The sequence below is a fragment of the Patiria miniata genome, unplaced genomic scaffold (assembly GCF_015706575.1).
Source record: "Patiria miniata isolate m_02_andy unplaced genomic scaffold, ASM1570657v1 HiC_scaffold_7, whole genome shotgun sequence".
NCBI classification, from domain to species: domain Eukaryota; kingdom Metazoa; phylum Echinodermata; class Asteroidea; order Valvatida; family Asterinidae; genus Patiria; species Patiria miniata.
In genome coordinates, this window is record NW_024037074.1 from 30156474 (window position 1) to 30178263 (window position 21790).

The window sequence follows — 21790 nt, forward strand, 5'->3', positions numbered from 1 at the left end:
AGGAAATAGCAGTAGGACACTCCGTATTTTTCTCGTAATGTCAACACAGTTCTTGAGAAATTGGGAACTCAAGATAAACACATCGATTGCAATGAAATTTTCTGTAATATTTTGTCTTGGCATTTGACACGAAATTCTAGAAACTTGACAGGAACCGCCGCAGAATAAATGTATTATAATTTAAGGAAATTGCAGTATGGAGGAAACACCGTATTTTCGTGTCATTTCAACACAGTTATTGTGAAATTGGGAACACAAGATAAACACATTGTATTGCAATGATTTTTTTCTGTAGTATTTTGTTTATGTATTTGACACGAAATTCTAGACACTTGACAGGAACCGCCAAAGAATGGATGTAATATGATTTAAGGAAATTGCAGTAAGAAGGACACTCCGTATATTATTCTCATGCAACAATTTCTTACAAAAGATGGCGCGCTACACACACACTGCTCACTGCATTCCGCGGCCGACGTCTGGCCGTTCGAGATGTAAAGACAGTTTTTTGTGAAATTGGGAACTCAAGATAAACACATTGTATTGCAATGAATTTTTCTGTAATATTTTGTCATGGCATTTGACACGAAATTCTAGAAAAGAATGAATGTAATATAATTTAATTAACCAAAATCAATTTCTTCCGAAAGCACTTTCACGATCTGCACAAATGCAGCCGGCTTTAGGGCCTAAGTGAACAAAATAAAACACACTTTGTGGAGACGACAACTCAAGAAAAACACATTGCAGTGAGTTAAAATGTTGTCCAATAATTGTAAGGGAAATACGACTCACATCTGTTGAAAATCGACGGGAACCCTTAGAAAATAAATTTAATATGATTTGAAGAAATATACAGTGTACTAATCGCGAAAAATTCAAGCCGAGTCAATTTTATTGAACAATTCGAGTCACTTTTACTGAACAAAATAAAGCACTCTTTGTGGAGATGTTAACTCAAGAAAAACACATTGCACTGAATTGATATTGCGTCCAATAATTGAACGTGATATATGACACAATACATTTGAAATTTGATAGAAACCGTTCAAGAAAAAAATTAATACAATAAAAATAAAACTACAGTATGTAAGCGCACTCTCGTACATTTTAACCAACATCAATTTCTTCCGAAAGAGGGCGCGCTACACATATACTGGTCACCAACCGTATTCAACGGGGATCACGATTTGCACAAATGAAGTCGGCTTTAAATATTTCTCATTTATAAAAACGACTACCCTTCTAAGTTGCTCTACTGACTTATTTCCGGACCATTGACTTCCTCCTAAATATTTAATTGCCCCCCACCCCCCCCCCCAAAAAAAATAGAGTCTGGCGCGTAAGCATTGGTGATTACGCGATCTCCAGTACTTTTATCGAAACAAAATGAGGCTACTATACTTGACCCATTAGACCATGGGTTATGACTTCTCGGCAGCCCATTTTTGTCTGCAACCAAGTATAATGAATTACCAAAATGCGCAGGCGACAGATTTTATATACGGAATAATTGCTGGACTAATCTCCCCTTAAAAGTATCCACAGCAATGAATCAGAATAAAGGTGAAATTCATATCGTCGATAAGACTTAATTAAACACAATAAAAAAAGAAAATGTGCATATTTGCAGCATTGTGACCACCAACTATGATAGCGCAACTAGCAGGCCACAGTGATGCCACAATTTTCGCCGTGGAATCTAAACTGTATGAAGTTATTTCACGTCGTTGTACATAACGTATATAATCACGTGATATGTTTCGCACATGCGTATTGGGGTAAATGATCTTACTAGCCTGCAGAAGCAAGAAACGCTTCTCCGCACCGTTTTTGTTTTCACGTTAGTTCGCTGAAGGCGTCCTAGTGAAGATTAGAATAAGGCAAAACATCAGCTAAAAAGGATGACACTCAAGACAGTAATTAAATTGATGAAAAACAACTGGTGCAGAAATGCTTCACCCAAGTCGGAAACTCAGAGTGAATGAAATTGACATGTGCCACGTCCGAATTTCCAGTCGAGTCGGCTGTTGATTGCTGCATGGAGGGGCATGGAATCAACAAATGCGCCGGTTGAATCCTCCAGTAATGAAAACAAAACGTGGCCGTTTGGTCATCTCGTTAAAACAATTGTCAAGAGAAATGACTATGGAACAAACACAGTAAGAAGGAACGATTTGTACCACAGACTCAGACGTGTTTAATTCCACTCGTAACATAAAAACAACCAATCAACCGAAGTGTTTCTTGTTAGGAGAGATACTGACAGGCAATGGGAAACATACTCAATGCCTAATACGCAGCCTGATAGAGTGATGAGTCTTGTATCCTACGATTGGATTCAAATGTATACGATGATGCCTAGCATGCACGTGTTTAACATCATTATACAAAATCTAATAACAAGTTGTTATGACAACATCTATTTGATGACCCTGTCCTTCCTTGGTTAACAAGTCGAGTGCACATTTATCTCTGGTCGTCTTGCATGAAAGTCTTGCATGAAATACTTCAAAATGATTCCTGCCGTAGCTTTAAAAATGCGACGCCCAAAAATGCGACGCCGATGCCACATATGGAGCACCATACTTTAGATGTAGGCCTATACCTAGATTTAGCGATTTTTGATAAATACCACGTGACTGTAACACTACTGCACATATTTTGCCTCCATTTACAACTAATTTTTATAAACATCTTTCTAAATTGTTACACAATATTTTGTGAAGTATTCAATTTATTTTGATTGTTTTGAAAACTAAAATGTGGTAGATATATTTTGTGGGAAACTTGTGGGGCTTATTTTGGACAATTTTCAGGGACAGACATATGCAAAATAAACGCGTATGCGCATCTATCGAAACAAAAATGCTGTTCCGAAAACCGTCAGCAAAGGTGCATTTTATGACCACGGCATGGCATTTGGTCAATTTGTCAATTATTTTTGGTAACTTTTCAGGGATAGACAGACAGACCGACCGACCGACTGACCGACCAATTAACCGACCACCAAGTGACATATAGAAGCCCCTGGCAGAGCTTTAAAACAAACCACCACGTTTTGTATGAAGTAAGAAATCTCGATTTAAACCGGCCTTCTGCATGAAAACTGACGACTTGGAAATCATTAATTTGTTTTATGACCAGTTCGCAAGGAAGTACCGAGCACCGAAGACTCTCGCACGGTCAGCTATAATAAATAACATGCGGCCACGATTGATTTTAATCATTCACGCTTTCATATCGCATGTAATATGATATTTCAGACAGTCGGTTCAAACCCGAGCTAAAACCCTCAAATGCCAATGAAACTATCATTAAAACACTGTAGGGCAAGTACGCTGCTTGGCTAGTATGAGGTTCATGTCTTAGGTTATTTCGTTGGGTAGATGATGAAACTCATCACCTACGCAAAATGCACTAAATTATTTACTACTGCTTAAAAAGCGTGTAAAGCAACGGACAATCTATCATGACGGCTTATAAATAGCCTTGATTTTGCTCTTACGATGCGAAGCTTTTCCTCCTACACTGTGCGCGTTTCCTGTCATTGAAAAACCCGTCCTTGAGCAGAAACAAAAGCATATGTTTTGAAACAGAGCCAAGCCAGCAATGGATCTTCACGAGAAAGAATTTGGACCTCTTTAGGGAAATATGTAACCTATCCTTGGCGGTAAAGACTAGAGCACTCAAAAGGTATGCATTGTGTGATTTGTGACGTCAAGGTCTCGCGTAAACGTGCGTGGGAAGATTTTGGATAGGCCTATGAGATTTGTTTTTAATCATTTCATTATTTCTTCATTTAATGTGAAAGAAATAAGGACTTCGTAATTCACAGTAAGACAAGTTTAGAACATGCTCAATAGACAATCGAAAACAAATACAAAAAAATGTACATACAAAATTAAAGTGTGTAATAAAATAAAGATAATTTAATAAAATTAAAGTGTGTAATAATGAAAATAAATGCCCCGTGTGAGGCTCGAACTCACGACCTTCAGATTATGAGACTGACGCGCTGCCGACTGCGCCAACGAGGCAGTTAACGCTACTGCTAAAATATATTTTTATATCATGCATATAAGCGATATGACGTCAGTAAAAACGTAACTGTCGCTTTTATTTTTGCCCTTCATAAATAAATGCACAAAGTCACTTTTAGTGGTGAAACTCAGAGCATTTGTTTTGTAAAAGCAAAACAATTTATGCCCCGTGTGAGGCTCGAACTCACGGCCTTCAGATTATGAGACTGACGCGCTGCCGACTGCGCCAACGAGGCACGTGGTTGTTGAAAGTTGTTGAGGAAGAGGTAACGCTGTTGTTTGAAGTATTATGTCTCACAAATGCATCTTTATAATTGTTTCAAGGCAGTCTAGTCCATGTGAAAGCTTATTAGGTTAAATATAACTGTGTACTCTGCAAGTACATATACAAGTTGGTAGTTGAAATGCTGAAATGTTATCTACCTAATTAACTGAAACCACATCATTGACGTAACTAACCCAAGAACGACGACACCCCAACCCGTATCATACGACATCATGTTTCATTGGCACCTAACCAAACACACATACACACACACGCATACAGTGTCTTCCTTCTTGATTGAAACTAAAAGTTTGGCTTTGATTTCCACGGATCTAAGAATGCGTGATAGGCTATGTAACAGGCTCGTAGATAGCTTTACGTCTGTGGCTCGGGATGGGGGTGGGGGGGGGGGGGGGAATGTGAACTTGCTTTCAATGATTTTAGTCTTTGGCTAGGTTGTACTTCACAAAAATATACTGAGGACGTCATTACACGTTACAGCGCCCTCTAGCGGCATGCTGAACAAATGTTTGAATAATCCGTTGATGTATGTGGCGAAGTTTGCTAAAATCACTTTATAATGGACGTATATAATCAGCTTCATGCTTAAACAACGTCAGGGGAGAAAGATTGATGACGTCACCAGACCGCAAGTTACAATGAAAAATCTTTAAACCGTAACAAATTGTTAAAAAATCAACCGCGAGAGATATAATCTACATAACATTTTTGATTCAAATAGCACAGATGACAGCTTTCTTGTTATGTCGTCACGATGACGTCATCAAGTATTAGATAACAAGCAACCAAAGATTTCTAGATTGCTTTGAAAATCAATCTTATATCAACTGTGAGAGATCTGACTTGCGTAATACTGTAATTATCGGTAAAATAATCCAGGGTCTTCAATTTTGGTATAACGCACAAATCACGTATCCTTCCTTCCAGTTGAAACCTGAAGTGCCTTGTTATTTGCAATTGGTAAAAGATATGAACTTCCTTTCAACGATGTAAGTCTGATAAAAGACATAATGCGGAAAAGCCCTTTGTTCTGTTGTCGAACAGATACAGATCTCTACTTATTACTGTAATTGTCTCTTTTGTTAGTCAGTGCGGGGGGGGGGGGGTTGACCCCAGACACCCACCTGTTTTATAATAAAGAGGATTGGGGGAAAAGACAAAAGAGCATTTTTAAAGTTTCCAAAAAAACCCGGTGTTGTCTGGATAATCTTTAAGTGGAACATTTATTGCACAAAGATAAATGGGTGTATGTTGGATGGCTCGTGGTAGGCATACCTGATAACAAATACAGGGATTATAAATGAGCACATTATTGTAATGCATTGGCCGAGTTGTATGGTCTGGAAGCCTTTTATTTTGAATGATAGGCAGGTCTGTGCCAATACTTGCTCCCATTCATCTTCTTAAATGCGCGGTGTTTGAAAGTGTCATAGACTAAAAGCATGGGACGCTTCTTAGATTTGATAAATGGATCACTTCTCAAAAGCACTAAGACCTGTTACCTTTTCTTTTCGCTCTATGCGTTTCAGGAATTTAGGCTAAATGTGGTGGAATGTTCACGGAGATGTAGATAATTATGTTTTTTCGAGAGAGGGCAAGGAAATCCAGGTTTTAGAGAAGCAGGATAACGAAGTTCTCTGACATAAACGGGGAAAAATATCGTTGGTTTGATTTAGCTGTCGACCTTTTTGTAGAAAGATGTTTGGCTGCTGGTATAAAATGGTGACTGCTCTATGTTCCGACAAACTATGTTCCCACACCCCTATGTTCCGACTGCTCAACCTATGTTCCGACAAACATACACATCTATGTTCCGACAACCTTATGTTCTGAAAATCTTATGTTCCGACTGTTCAACCTATCTTCCGACACCACTTTGTTCCGACACCCCTATGTTTCCGCACAAGCCATATCACAGTATCTGTGTGAGATGACAAACACAATTGTGCATTAGTCACTCAATCCCACATGTATATATAATGTCGGAGCATACGTTTTGTAGGGAAGTCGGAACATACGGAGGTCGGAACAAAGGGTGTCGGAACATAGGCTGAGCGGTCGGAACATATAGGGGCGTCGAAAGATAGGTGTGTCGGAACATAGGTGTGTAACCGTATAAAACGGGGAACATTGAATTGTGTTCTCGTCTGAAGAACCCGAAGACTATTTTCTGAAGACAGGCAGAGAATACTGTTCGAAACGTTGTGTTTTTTTCCCCATGGTTTTTCACAGGACCACACAAACTCACAAAACAAATTAATCTCCACTTAATCGTCACCAAAACTTAAATTTGTGATTTGCCCCCCCCCCCCCATTTCCCAGGCTAACAAAAATGCCTCTCTCGCGGTTATAAATGTGCCCTCTCGAGATGAAAACAAAATGCCCCTCAAACGCACACATAGGCCTACATGAAAGCATATGATCGCGCTACAATTAAAATTGTCTCCTCTCTTGTAATGCAAAACTGCCCCTCGAAAAACACAATTACCCTTCGCATTAACAAGATTGTGCATCTTCTTGAGATAGAAAACTGTCCCTCGAAAGCATGATTAGTGCCCCGCTCGCAACATTAATATTGTGCCCCCTTTCATGATGGAAAAAAACTGGCCCCTAAAAATAATAATGCTCTTCACGCGAATAAAATGGTCACTGAACTGGGCATCAAAAGCAACGGTGCCCCTTTTGCGATACAAAAAAAATTGTCTCTCTACATAACTAGGTAGAAGAAACACAAAGAGCAATAGAGACAACGTATTCATAATTTGTTCCTCGTCATATAGCTTTAAAGCAAAATGAACGGCACCATATTCGGTACCGTCTCGCTTACATTATAAGGTCATTCTCATCATCTTCAAAGCTATCCATGGTCTATGTCCAGCCTACATCTCAGAACTACTCGTACCTTACAATCCATCAAGGTCCCTTAGATCGTCTTCCCAGCATCTTCTCACCATGAACCCCGGAAAAATGAAGAACTATAGTGAAAGAGCATTTGCATGTGAAGGCCTTAGACTTTGGAATTCTCCCCCACAGTCACTGCGATCAATACGTGACCTGGAATTGTTTCAGACCAGCCTTAAAACCCATTTATTTGAAAATTGTTTTCCTTAGTCATATCTTTAATTGTTTGTGAATTGTAAAGCGCATTGCGAGCCCCGACGGTCCTAAAATGTGCCATAAGAATGTGTTATTTTTATTATTATTCTTTGCTTCACTTTCACACCGACGGTAGGTGCCCCTTTTTTTCTGAGTAAGTGCCCCTTTTTGGTGTTGCTCCCCCCCCCACACACACACACAGTTTTAGAAGCGTTCCGCCGCTCCTGAAAATAACTAACATTTTCGTTTATTTCTTCTAAATGATTTTTGTCTTGACTATCCAAATGTCCCGAAGAATGTTCCTGTTGGTCGAGATCGTAAGTGGGTGCAGAATTCTCAAGCCTTATGGCCTTACTGAGGTCACCTCAAGCTCCACCCTGAAGGATATGTTTAAGAGTTTTAAGGGGATCGAAGCGTCATCTGCAACATCAGCTGACAGCATTTGAAGAAAATCAAAAGTAGGGGGAAAACCGTGTCGCCATACCACTTTTGCGGCAAGCTCCATACCAGAAAACGGAGACTTTTCTTTTGGCCTTAATTTCGGCGAAAATGAAAATGATCCTAGCTGCCTTTAAGTTGTCGTATGCATGGTATGGTACTGCTCCGGGTTTTGGTGTGTTTTTTTGCCTGTCCAAAGGTTAGTACGGGTCAAATTTACCATTGTTGCTCTTTTAAAAACACGTCTGCGTTGTTCTAGACAAACTCGTCAACACATTAACACCTGTCGTGCCTAATCAATTCGTTCGTAATATCGATCGAAACGTACGAATTGGCGAGAGGAGTTTTAACATCGTTAATAGGAAAAGGTCGTGCGTGCGTGATTCGTGTGGACCTTTTCCACGCCTGGTATATTAGGTATTGACATAACAATGAGAGACGCTGTGTCATGTTGCATGATCAATGGTAAAGTAATGAAGATACTAGGGTCAGTGGCCGGGACACATTAATAAGGAACATTTCTCCGACATTCAGACAGACGATCGAATAAAATGAGATGGGAAATATAAAGGGAAGGGCACAGGAACTGCTTCGATTCCAGTCAAAATTAATCGATTTCTTTGCACAGGGAGTTGTGACGTCACCGAGAGTTGCTTGAGTGTGGAGGTATAGAAGCTATATCCAGGGGGTGCATGGGAACCCTATCTTTCGACTAGACTACTAGTATAGATGTGAGATCGCAGACAGTCAGTAATGATTGTCTGCGACGGTTTGCTGTGTCTTACGTTTTGCAATTCGTGCCATTGACAACTACAGGGTCCCCAAAAAGTTGTGCAAGTAGATATCCTTTAATTTCTCAAATTTTAACTACTTAACATGTTAGTGTTTCATCTTGATGGAGCATATCAATTATACTCTTGTGGATATTAAGTAAAAATGCCATGGAAATCTGTTCGTGCAAACCAGTGATCTAACATATTATAAAAAGGCTATGGGTTTTTCACCGTTAACTTAATTTACATCAGAGTGAAAAGGTCCATGACAATCTGATGCACTGATATCACTAACTGTGTAAATCCTAATGGAATGGTTGAAAAACCCATGGCTTTTTACAATCTATTAGATCTCTGGTTTGCATGAACGGATTTTCATGGCATTTTCACTGATTATTCACAAGAGTATAAGTAATATGCGCCATCAAGATGCAATATTCATGTGGAAGTAGCTTTGAGAAATTAAAGAATATCTGCTTGCACAACTTTTGGGGGGGGGGGGGGACACCGTGCAAGTGCTATGTTTACGGCACCATTTTCTTTGTACATACATGTATACTACAAAAATAGCAAGGTCGAAGCACCCCAATTCGTTCAAAATCAAGAACAAGCGTCTGAAAGGTCAGTGGTGCGGGTTCTGCCTGTCTAGCATAGTTATTGCTAAATGTAGCGAACTTTGGGAAACCACATCAAGACAAACAACGTCAGCGATAGACATGACAAAATTCATTTCATTCTTACCCAATTTGTCATACTTTTGTTGTCACTATTTTTGTTTTAAATTCTTTTTCAGAAAACACGTAAGGGGTGACCTTTTGTGTTGCCTGGCAGAATTATGAAGTGTATACCCAAAGCGTTTGATCAAATATTGTCCAACTCTTAAAAGTACGAAAGATAAATTGAAACAGGGCGACCACTCACTGGCTGTCTGCCCCGGCAATAGAGAGCTGCTCAAATACTCCAGAGGACGGTCAATAAATCTGGAGTGGATTTTTTTTTTAACCGAAAGTTTGACGAAATGTCAACCGTATTTGGCCACTCGGTTTTTTTTTCTTCATTTGGTGCTTGGTACATATGTACGTTTATCAACTAATGCGGAAGGCGACAGACTATCTATATGCATAAACGGCTGCAACATCAGCGTGAGAGCATGTGGCGTCTATCACGTCACGCTATGAAAGAATGCTGGGGAGCAAATAGAACCATGAACCAATCTGAAACATGTTTTTTTTTTAATCGAAACATGTCACTGGAAAAAAAATAATAGAAAGTAAAAAAGACATATATGAAAATCAGCATACTTTAGGATAAAACCCCCATGTATCTGATTTTACAAGTCTCGGTGTTTTGGATAGAAACGAAACGGCAACATGTCTCTTTTGTCAGGTGTTGACGCCACTTTTTAAAATGGTCACCGCATACATTTGGCAACTCTATACTTTTTTTGCTGTGCCAAGAAGGCCAACTCAGTGTCCTCATAGTTTGTAAATATATTTGTATGGTTTAGACGGTTGTAGACTGGTGAAGAGATCCGGGCAGTGCAATTGTATAGGATTACCCCGTATTGTGATGATGATGCCGTATGTTATTTCTGATCTATAATGTCCGTCAGCCATTCAAAGGCCTTTTCCTCAGCTTGGTGAAGGACATGCAACGCCCCCGCCCAGCCAGGCGGGTGAGCGGACAATCCTCCACAATGCTGTGGTGCATCGTTTGACGCTCACCGCAATCATAGAGTGGTGATGCGGCATAGCCCCACTTGTATAGGCTGCTGCGGCACTGTCCAGCGTTAGTAGGAAATCTGTTGTGTAAACACGTAGCCTACACCACTGGCCGCGTGGTAGGTCCATTCCCGGGAGCTGGATGCTAGGATCGGTAACCAGGAACATTTTTGCGGGACGTCGATTTGGTCCCACCTCGTCCGCCACAGTTGTTCGTAGCCCGTAATCTGCTAAACCTGTAATGTGCTAAAGTCACTGTGAACATCAGGTGTACATGAAAATACTTGCTAGTGAATAGCTATTCTGAATCAATTGAATACAATTTTTTTACTCCCCGGAGCACTTTTTTTTTTGGGGGGGGGTGGTCGTTGGAGGTTTCCATACCCTGATGTCCTTATCAAGGGTATATCCACTGTGACAGTATATGGACACCCATAGCTACGCTTGCTCTGTACTCCTCCGAGTTCCCATTTCCTCCCCGAAACTTTCCAAAATCCCCAAGCCCTTGAATTGACAACTCTCAGTAGCGACTTCACCCCGTGTTTCCCAACGTGTTTGTATTGATCTCGCTGAGGAAATGTACCGGCGGCGAGCCGACATCATTCCGCCCCGCGCCGAGAAATGCTTTCATCGTGGTGCATTAAAGCCGCGAAGTTTTGAGCCGCAAATCGAGTCTGGTTCACGCGCCAGATACTGTAAGTGCATTTTAGAGGGCAGCCGGTCTATAGTATACTTGTTGAGGTCTCGCGCTTGTACTGTTTAGGCTGTCTTTTTGCCGATGGAAATGAAAAACCCAGAACCCATCGGGTTAGAGGAGCCTGAGTGAATAGCTTTATCGATCACAGCGACTCGAGAGTGAGGCTGAGAGGCGCGACGCAATTACCGTCGGGGAAGAAGAAGAGCGCAAAAAAAGGTGACACCGGGGTTTTACGTGTTACCGTTGGACGTGTGTAATGGGCTGTCGGAAGCATGAAGTGTCGTCGATTCTCGAGTGCATTCCCTTCTTTTTTCCCCAAAAACGTCTCTGAATTGAGTGAGCGGTTAAGCTACCGTACGAGGATCCTCTTAGACAGTGTATAGCTGCTCCCAAGTCTTCTTCATTTGGTTTGTTATACCCTACAGACACGACCTTTTCTTCCGCACAATATTCCGTTGATTAGATTGGCCACACTGTTTCAGTAGACCGCAAAAAGCCAATTAAAAGCACTTAAAAGTGGGGAAACACTACAGGGGAATGATATGTAAAAGCTTTGGCAACTAAACTAAAAGCTCACTTATTGGTTTAAAGGCGGGAAGGTATGAAGCATTTTGACGACTCGTCTTGCTGAGTTTACTTAGAAAATGTCAATAATACGACCTCACATCCATACGCAGACATTACGTACAAACACTGGCTGATAAAAATTCTAAAGATAGTGCCTTTAGTCACTGTAACTCTGCTAAAGAAGTTGTTGGACATCAAGATATAGCCTATAAACAGGACACAAGGCAAGTTTAGAAATAATAAACCTCCACCACAATGGAAGAATAACCGTTACTCTACTTTGTAAATCTTCATCTCCGTTTATTTATTTATTACATTTTTTACCAGGGTATGCCCAAACAGTTTAAATCTGGTTTCCATTGGGGCCCTGCATACATTACAAATGACTACAACTACAATACATGTACAGTAAAATATAAACACATAGAATTAATGCATAACTATTCTATTAAACAACTCTTATAACGATTATAAAACTATTACAATTGTTAAACAATATCGCTGAGCAGGCTTTACTATTAAAGTTGTAGTGAACACAAAGACGATGGTTCTCAACCGTACATTCAAATTACTCCATATTATATTGTAACCTGTTACAGCAAAGCTTGTGGCATAACATTTTTTTTTTTTCACAAAAGGAATCTTCAGTGTCATGTCAGTGGATTGTCTCGTTTCACGAATCTGAATAAGTGGTGTGAATAGATTTGTCATATAATGAGTAATTTTGTTTATACATTTGTAAACAAGAATAGCCTTTTTATACTCAACTCTGTCAGACAACGAAATCCAATTAAGTATAGCAAACATATTGGCTGAGGGAGCTAAGAAGGCACACTTCAGGATTATCCGCGCGGCTCTTTTCATACATTTGTTGAGAATATTGTCGCCGAGATATGTCCCGTCCTCCCCATATATACAGCACTGCAATAATCTCATGATGGTATGACTAATCCAACAAAAGGAGAGTACAGGCTGCTTTGACGTTTTTTACCCAGCCGTATTTTATCAATCGCTGGATGTTTATTTCCCCCAAAGCCAAGAAGTGATCCCAAATTCCCCAATTTTGTTTCCAACCGAAACATTATCTTCTGCTTATTTAACTCAAGCCTTAAAGCTACAGCCTCCATCTATTGGAAGAATGTAGGACGGAAAATAAACGAAACGGTCGGTTGGTCTTCAAAGCAGAGGCTCGCTCGTCGCGTTCTAATTTTCGTGGCTCCCGTTTGGAATGTCTGATACAACTCCATCAGCAACTTTCCATTTTTACCGAGTGGACCCTCCCGGTCGCTATTTTTTCAACAACCGATTATAGTCACTGACCATAAAAATGCATGCGTGAATCACATCACGTGATTGAGATACTGTATCACGTGATTTGAGATAAAATTAAAGCCACAGCTTAGTGGGAAAGGCTTGTGTTCTATTCCCTTTCCCCAAAAATTTCTACAAGGTGAGTCAAAAGAAAATGACCTGGATTAATAATTTTTGTTTCTCTTAGATAGCAGTAAAATTTGACAGCCAATAAATTAAAACGGCATGTTCTTCCACTCATCTGTAAAAAAAAAAGAGAAGAATTACTCAAATTGATCCATGCTATCAGTAGTTATGCATGTTTTACTAAAATAAGCTTTCGTTATAGTCGTCCATAAAATGCAAATGGAAGCTGTTGAGCTGAGTGAGAACTACAGATTACACACAGTCATTAAAATACAAATGAGATTTTTATAATTTGAGTCAAGACTGAAACATAAATTTTACTGTCAGAATTTGTGTTTTCAAAATGAGGAGCAAGTCAACTCTTTTTTTTTTAATTGATGGCGTTTTTCGTCTGTTTTCCTTAGTGCAAGTTTTCGTTCATCCATGGAGGTGGTGGAAAAAGTCCATGTTTTATTGTATTATGAGTTCGTGGAACGGTAGGCCTACAGCTGAATTTTGTGATCTTTTACATAAAATAGACATAATTTGGTAATACAGTATATCATTACCTAACAGTTTCACAGTTGCTATCATATGGTATTTTTATCAAATGGAGCGAGCCACATATTTTTAAAACTTTTTTCTTCTAATTCGGTCACTCTCTTTTTGACTCACCCTGTATACCGTAGGGGGGGGGGGGTATTAAATTCCTACTTCTCAGTGAATTTTTCCCTTTGTTTATGTTACGTGATTTTTAAAGGGAACTTTTGTAGTCGAAGAACCATTTAGGTAAAATGCCCATTGTGGTCAGTAACTACAACGTGGCTGAAAAAAAAATTGCTTGTCGGTCCGCCACAGTCAGTAACTTATGTTCCCCATCACAGTCAGAGCCTTTTTATCTTCGGTTCAATGTTTTCATTACCAAAATGATTCACGTTCCTGTTTTAGAGGAATAATCATGTGTATCGCTCATAATGCCCATCCATAAACATCCAAAAGTACAGTAATCCAAACAGATTGCCTGAATGAAATTAGGTTTTGATAAGGGCAGAGTAGATACAGTCATCTTTGTTTGCTTCTTGCGCCGAATTGTAAATCGCTGTAAGTCCCTTTAATCAAAACACAATTTTATCAGTGTGTTTGTAATATCCACTTTCTTGGCTAAATCAACAATTTATAATTTTTTTCTTCTTTTTGGTGTTCCTTTTTCTAAAACAAAAAGAAAAGAAAGAAACAAAAAGAAATCCAAATTCGCGGATACCACACGACTTTGTAAGGATTGGTATAGTTTTACTTTGCCAAAATATGAGGAGGCGAGGTCGCATATTAAATAACAAACAAACAAACCCCCCTCAAAAACCCAAACAAACAAACAGACACCCCAACACCCCAACAAACCCCCGTCAAAAACCCAAACAAACAAACAAACACCCCGACACCCCAACAAACAAACAACCCAACAAACACCCCAACAACCTAACAAACAACCCAACAAAAACGCAGACAGGTAGGCCGAATTTGTCAGTAGTGCAATGATTTAATAAAAGCTAAATACGTGCAGATGATGACGTTTAGAAACTACCTGAAAATGTATCTGCTTATTTTGTGTGATTGTTTTATTCGATGTTGTTTTATGTACGTTTTCCCAAGTGCGATTCACATACCCCATTGCTATCGACCATGACAATGCGTCAGTATGGAAATGAAGGATGTTTCCGATCAGCTCCATCTATCTATGCCTATAGAGTCGGGGGAAAAAGTGAGAGATAAAACTCTACTTTTATAATAACACGGCCTGCCCGGGTGATTTTTTTTCCCCGGTAACGGTGTCAAGAATTGAGCGCACAGGCCCAGGGCTAAACAAAACTGCGATTGCGACACTGATGTTGGTATTTGATATAAGGGACGGATATGCTTTACGCAAAGGGGTGAAAGACGTCCCCCGTGCATATCCCGTACAGTGCGTTCACGTTGAGTACTGCCCAAGGCGGTGATTTTCGCACCAAATCATTGTCATCAAATCTGTTAGACCTACTCTTTTTCATAGCACATCATGAAGAGACGACTCAAGCTTGAGCTATTCCTTTTTGCCTCTGCAACTGATAATAGCCACGCGTGCGTGAAACAAAACACGTGATTGAAATAATACATCACCTGACTTGAGATGACTGTATAAGGTTTAATTCTCCAGTGAGTATCGCGGCAACCTATTTCTTCTGAGCCCAAATTCATGGATCGGCTTACCCTGCATACTGTAGCAGAAAATTGCGTGCTTACGGTAAGTCACTGCTTACAAGGTTATCACAGATTGTTTTTGCTGGTACCGCGGTAAGCACGAAAACTGATATGATCACAAGCACGGAATTCTGTGGTTAGCAGAACCATGAAATTGTGCCCTAGTGATTTGTTTACATTCATGTATGATTGTGATTCGAATCACAACGATTGTGTCCCCTTTTACTTATCCTCCAAACGGTAATTGTTCTCTTTCATCGTGCCTCATTAAATCCTACTTCTGAGTGAAGTATGTAGGCCTACATGACCGTGGAGTAGTTTTAAAGGGAATTGTTACATCTGATAAAGTGCTAACCAACGGATAACGTATCACCAACCGATAATGTAGCAACAATTGACCGATACTGTGTCACTAGCCGATAATGTAACACACAATTGACTGATAGTGTAGTGAATCTTGCTACACTGTCAGTCAATTTGTGTCACATACTCGGTTAGGACTGTGATAACGTAACAACAATCTATTACACAATCGGTCAATTGGTGTTAAATTATTGGGTAGTGATCCGCTAGTTATTCTGTTGGTTATTACATTATCAGTTGTAACAGGAAGCAACACAGGCATATTATATACTCACTGACTATACTAGGTTGTCGAAAAAAAATATACTGTCACCCTCGACGTTACCTTTACCGCCCCCTTCCTTAGCCATCTTCTCCATGTGTGTGGGATGCCCCGATCCGGCTGATACCCAGGAAACGGAAGACGACCTGAGATGAGACCGAAGCAAGAAGTGATGAGACGGCGGAAGGAGTGATAAATCTCAGCCCTTGAGTGTGTTTTCTTAATCTCGATGGTCGCCGCGGAGAAGATCGCGTCTGTAGTCGCTGATAAATGGGAAATGATGAAGTATAAGTGGGAGGGCTCGAGATAATCAAAAGCTCGTCTTCACAGCTACGGGGGAATAGGAGGCTCGAGGAGTAGTACTTCCCAGTTATAAAATCATCGTTAACTTACCAAAGATATCAATATTTATTGTTACCTTGCAAATGATATGAAGACGAATTTACATTGTAACTGCTGCACGGGGAATGGCATGACACGAAGACTTTTGCCTACACTGCACTCAACTGCAAAATAATGCGGTCCCTGAAATGTCTGGGTTTATAATACACTCAACCAAAAAAGAAAGTCCCCCTTCCAATACTTTTTTGTCTTACTCAAAAACTACTAAGCACCTCTCGCTCAAGTAGCAACTAATTAGTACAGAAATTCCTTAGCAATCCAGCCATACTATTTATTTGGCCCAAAACAGTGATAATGTGTACGAATTTATGCAATTTATGACAAATGATACCGAAAACAGTTGGACTTTTGTATACGTGCAAGTTGTGGTTCACTCTCACCTTGCACGTGTACAAAAGTGCAACTTTTTTCGATACCATTTGTCACAAATTGCAGAATTGTGTACACATTATCACTGTTTTGGGACCAAACAAAGAGTATGGCTGTATTGCTAAGGAATTTCTGCAATGACCAGTCATAATTTGGGCAAAATGTGCCCAGTAGTTTTTGAGTTAGACAAACAAGTATTAAGGGGGACTTTCTTTTTTGGTTGAGTGAAGCTTAAGTTGTAATGGAAGGTTCAAGGAAGTTTTTAAAATAATTCCTAGCTCAGTTTTCTCGAGATAGAAATAACTAAAAAATAATTCATCATTTTATATACTTGGCTTTGGTATTAAAAGCAATTGTATTTGTACATTTCGTTTTTACTTGAAATAAGGCCAAAAAAAGTCTCTGGTTTGTGGTATGTGCGCGCGTCGCCGTAGCCATGCGCGTCGGCAAAACGAAAAAAAAAAAATTCAATGAAAGATGATGTCTCAAAACCGCCAAACTCACTGGTTTGACTGGAAACCTGCTGCTGCATAATTTTAACGTGTTTTTAGATGGAGTTACGATCGAGAATAAGTTTCTCTGGACTCCCATATATTTGCACTAAGTTTAGACGGGCACCATTTGCACTCATCAGCCGACATTTGAAGAAAAAACGGTAGAAAAAAAAAGCCGCGTCGCCACACCACTTTTTGGGCAAGCTCCATACCAGAAACCGAAGACTTTTTTTGGCCTAAGAAAAGTCACATCATTTTCCAAATTATAACCTGACTTTGGTAAAACACAATCCATTTCTATTATTTGTTTTTACTTGGATCTTGGTGCTCTCTGACTGCTACATATAAGCTTCTCCGAATGTCAGTAATATCATCTCCATGAAGATATTTACGACAATTAAGATTCAAACTAGGCTCTTAAACAATCATCCTGATCTGGCCATTTGTCTCTGTCAAAACGTCAGGCTCGCTTTGCTTCTACACACGACATCCCGTAATGATGCACTTCTACCCAAGCAGCCCCTGATAGCTGATGAGCGAGACACCTAATTGCCTACGACAGCCAACTGTCATGGTCTGCCAAATGGACTTGTCTCTCCTTTAAAGAAGCCAATTTGTTTCAGAGAGCGTCGTTTATCATAAAAAAAGGTTTTTGATGGAGGGTCAGTAAGTGAGACAAGATAAGCTCAATACCAAATACGTGTACGTGATACTACACTAAATGCATGTGTGCAAAAAGAATTCGCAAAGCCAAATTTCGACTGCACGAAGCGTCTCAGTGAAAATCTTAAAGGGGCATTATTACGGCCTGAAATCCCACAAAATGTCATGTTTGGGATTGTTTACTCATACTATTTAAAAGGTCTAGTTCAAAGGAAACTAACCTAATGTCTTAACGTTCTTGAGAAAAGAACCCCCCCCCCCCAAAAAAAAAAAAACTTGGTTGTTTACATCGGACACGACGGAGTACGCATACATTTTCATTCAATGTACGATACACGTTGTGTGTGTCACATAAATCACCCACAGCACCAATACAGTAATGTTGTTTCTTACACGTCCGCAGAAGGCACGCACTGTTCGACTGGAATCACAACTAGCACTGAACTGAACAGCTCGATATTTTGGAACAAAATTGTAACCCCGAAATTCGTTCTCGCATGGTTCTCGCAAGAATAACACAAAACACCTATCTTTTTAAAGGATGGTTGCGTGGACTTTTATATTCTACTTTAAAATGTTCTTTCCATTTAATATCATCTCGTTTAAAACGCGTTTTGTAGCCCGATCGGGCGTATTCCAGGCCTTAATATCCCTTTAACCACTTATAGCCGATTTCGATTCCTTATCTTTAATAACGCCGCCAACGTTATCCATGAAAAAAACATTGATACGAGAAAGATCGACACCGGACTTTGATTAAATTCCTCGCGGAAAATAAATTGTCAAATTTACGGAACACGAAACTGTCGGCAGATCTCAAAAGGAAAAGCAGAGGATCTCTTTGATTGCTGATGACAATCCGCCGGATAATCGCCATGACACGATCCGCAAATGTAATCAAAACGCCGATTTGTCACAGACTTAACATGATATACGAGTAATTAACTGCACTGCCACTGAGTACTGTTTGCATAACACAATCCGGGGAATGTTTGGATTTGAGAACTTCTAGCAAAGAAAAATATGCAGCTTGTTTTGGATTAGAATTTATAAGGAAGTGCCTACATCAATTATTTTGTCAGAAGCAAATTCGAAATCACGCATCAGGTAGGCCTACATTGACAGGGGTAAGTCACGTTCTAATTTAGAAGATTTGACCTTGTTTATGAATGATTTTGATTTCTACAATTGAATTTAAGTTGTTCCTCTTTATAAGAACTTAAAAACAAAAAACAAGCAGTTTCAGCTATTAAATCATAAAACCCAAGCATATTTTCCATTCCATGAGCATTTCTTTATATTGGAAAATTTTACTGTATGCGTATGCCAATGTCTTTAATCGCATTTTGTCATTCTTACGTCACGGCAAATTGCAAATGACAAAAAAAAATCATGTTGTCATACACATTTTTCTCCCTAGTTTTTGGGATGGAAACTGACACTGAATTCGACATTTGCACAAAATCATTTTTTAAATTCGCATAATGAAAGAGTTTCTGCACTGAATTTCATATCTGAATTTTCGTACTGCAAATATTTTTAAATAAAAATGTGATGTAAAAGCGGTTTGCTCGTCTCCAATGTCCCATACTGAACAAAACATGTACATGTAGTTGTAAGTTTCAAATCCCATTCTGTCACAGGTATTGTTGTATAATGGTTGAAAGGATTAAATAATAAAACAATATTCCATCAAAGCATTTATCGAGTGCCCATAATATCATTAAAAGTGAGTCAAGCATGTCGTTTGTGTTTAAGGCAACATATTGAATAATACATGCAAAAGAAATTGCCCCGTGTGAGGCTCGAACTCACGACCTTCAGATTATGAGACTGACGCGCTGCCGACTGCGCCAACGAGGCAGTTACGAAAAATACGATTCATTGTAACGTTTACAGTCGTTATCGCTGGTTATCTCTGCTTTACATTTTAATGTTGTATCAGGATTCAGTGTTACTGACAATGTAATAAGGAATTGCTGTTTCAAAGATATTGTAACTCTGTAATTGCAACTTTCTTTTTTTTCACATTGGGGGAAAAAGTAAAACAATCGGTGCTGAGGGCACTAGAATTTCGCCAAATATTCGCTTAACATTAATGACCCTTTTTGCAACCATCTGCATTGATGAAATGACATCAACTTGATGGGATAAATAACAGTGAACTGCCGTCGGAAGTTCTAGCTAATGACCTCCAGATTTAAAGCAAAACAGAGAAGTAACTTTACATATTTAAGTTGAATTCCACTTCGGCTGCTTATTGAATGTTAGAATTTGGGGTGCACACATGTCTCCCTTCAACGTACTTGCATCAGCCGTCTGGTACTACCGTCGCACGTGGGCCTAAGTCAATACACGAAGTCCAAAGAACCACCTTGTAAAGAAATATGTTTGATATGATCACTGACTTATTAGTAATGGGTTTTTGCAAACATGGCTGTGACTTCAATTAGTGGTAGGCTAGAGTATCATTTGCAGCTATCCAAAAAGTAACTGACATTTTATTATTGAAGAGCTTACTTGGTTTAAAGATTGTAATGGCACTAAACTCCCTAAGAAATTATTCTTTCTGGCGTGCTGTCATTTTGAAGGAAACAGTAAAAGAAGGTCATTTCGAAAGATGTGTCAAAGTGACGCATTTTTGAAATGTCCGTGATAAAATGGGCGAATCCGTGAATGGGTGCGCGCAAGCATTGGCACGACGCACACGCGCACGCGGTTGCTGTTATTGGTCGGTTCAGTGCGTGTCAGCGCGTAGCTGCAATCGACTGAATGAGAAAGTTTTCTGGTGATTGTTTTTCTTGAAATCATTTCAATTTTTTGGCAAGATGCCTGGCTATTTTCAACGAAAAGCGTTGTTTTAATATTCAAAGACATAATGATTAAAATTTTCAATTTAAAAAAATTCTTAAAAACTCAAATTTTTGCCATTTCAACAATTATGACATCGGTTAAACTTAAGTTTCGCTTCTCTTTTCGCCCTTCACAAAAAAATACATCAGTCATGTCCAGTGGTGAATCTCTTGTTTTTGGTAGAAGATATAAAAATATGCCCCGTGTGAGGCTCGAACTCACGACCTTCAGATTATGAGACTGACGCGCTGCCGACTGCGCCAACGAGGCAGTTGGCTCATGTTCACAACTACGTATCTAAGATAGGCTGGTCTTTTAAAATGGCTTGTATCCATCGTTTGTTCTGTTGATTTGAAACGTTATATCTTTTTCGTTGCATTTGTACTTTTTCATTTAATTGATGGGGAAAGAATGCTCCACCCTAACGCCATTTTTCACCATGAAAATACAAACACATGTTTGGGACTCAGAAGCTTTACAGTTGATTAGATATATTTTTGTTTCATGATAGAGTGCATCATTTGTCATTAATTTGTGCAATTTTTTTTCGTTTGAAGCAACAAAAGTGCTCAAAATCTAAAGACGGGTGCTTAACAACTAGCCTGATTAAATTTTAGCTGTATATTCCAAGAAAACAATATTTCAGCATCTAGATTTCAATTCAAATGTTGCCGAGTCATGTTTTGAATTGCGCCCTAAATCAGCGTCCGGGACACGTTCACATATATTTTAACTGCCTCGTTGGCGCAGTCGGCAGCGCGTCAGTCTCATAATCTGAAGGTTGTGAGTTCGAGCCTCACACGGGGCAATTTTTTTTACCCCATTATTTTATGGAAACACTTTATAAAAAGGAGAAATGTGTAATGTCTCTGAAATACGACTGAGAATTTAAAGAGTTTTCTCTTTATCACAGCCACACAGAATTGAAGGCGACTCGGTGGTTTAAATTTGCAGGGATAAGTAAAGAAGATAGAGACACATTTCTGTGTAAATAATGTTCAGAGCTGCAACATCCACCAGGCTCCACTTGGTTTCGAAGGTATCATCCATCTAGACGATGACAGGGCAGAATGGCTTTCTTCCAGTTTGCCCGTTTAAAGCACCAATCTTGT

The 21790-nt window shown here is 39.5% G+C and overlaps 5 non-coding genes across 5 annotated transcripts; 1 reads left to right on the forward strand and 4 right to left on the reverse strand.

Moving 5' to 3' along the window:
• Positions 1 to 3967: 3967 nt before the first annotated feature.
• Positions 3968 to 4040, reverse strand: Trnam-cau. The gene has a single exon. It is a non-coding gene; the product is annotated as a tRNA-Met (tRNA).
• A 166-nt stretch (positions 4041 to 4206) lies between these two features.
• Positions 4207 to 4279, reverse strand: Trnam-cau. Its single transcript has one exon. It is a non-coding gene; the product is annotated as a tRNA-Met (tRNA).
• A 15336-nt stretch (positions 4280 to 19615) lies between these two features.
• Positions 19616 to 19688, reverse strand: Trnam-cau. Its single transcript has one exon. It is a non-coding gene; the product is annotated as a tRNA-Met (tRNA).
• A 1187-nt stretch (positions 19689 to 20875) lies between these two features.
• On the reverse strand, positions 20876 to 20948 carry Trnam-cau. The gene has a single exon. It is a non-coding gene; the product is annotated as a tRNA-Met (tRNA).
• Positions 20949 to 21413: 465 nt separating this feature from the next.
• Trnam-cau lies at positions 21414 to 21486 on the forward strand. Its single transcript has one exon. It is a non-coding gene; the product is annotated as a tRNA-Met (tRNA).
• The last annotated feature ends 304 nt before the right edge of the window (positions 21487 to 21790 follow it).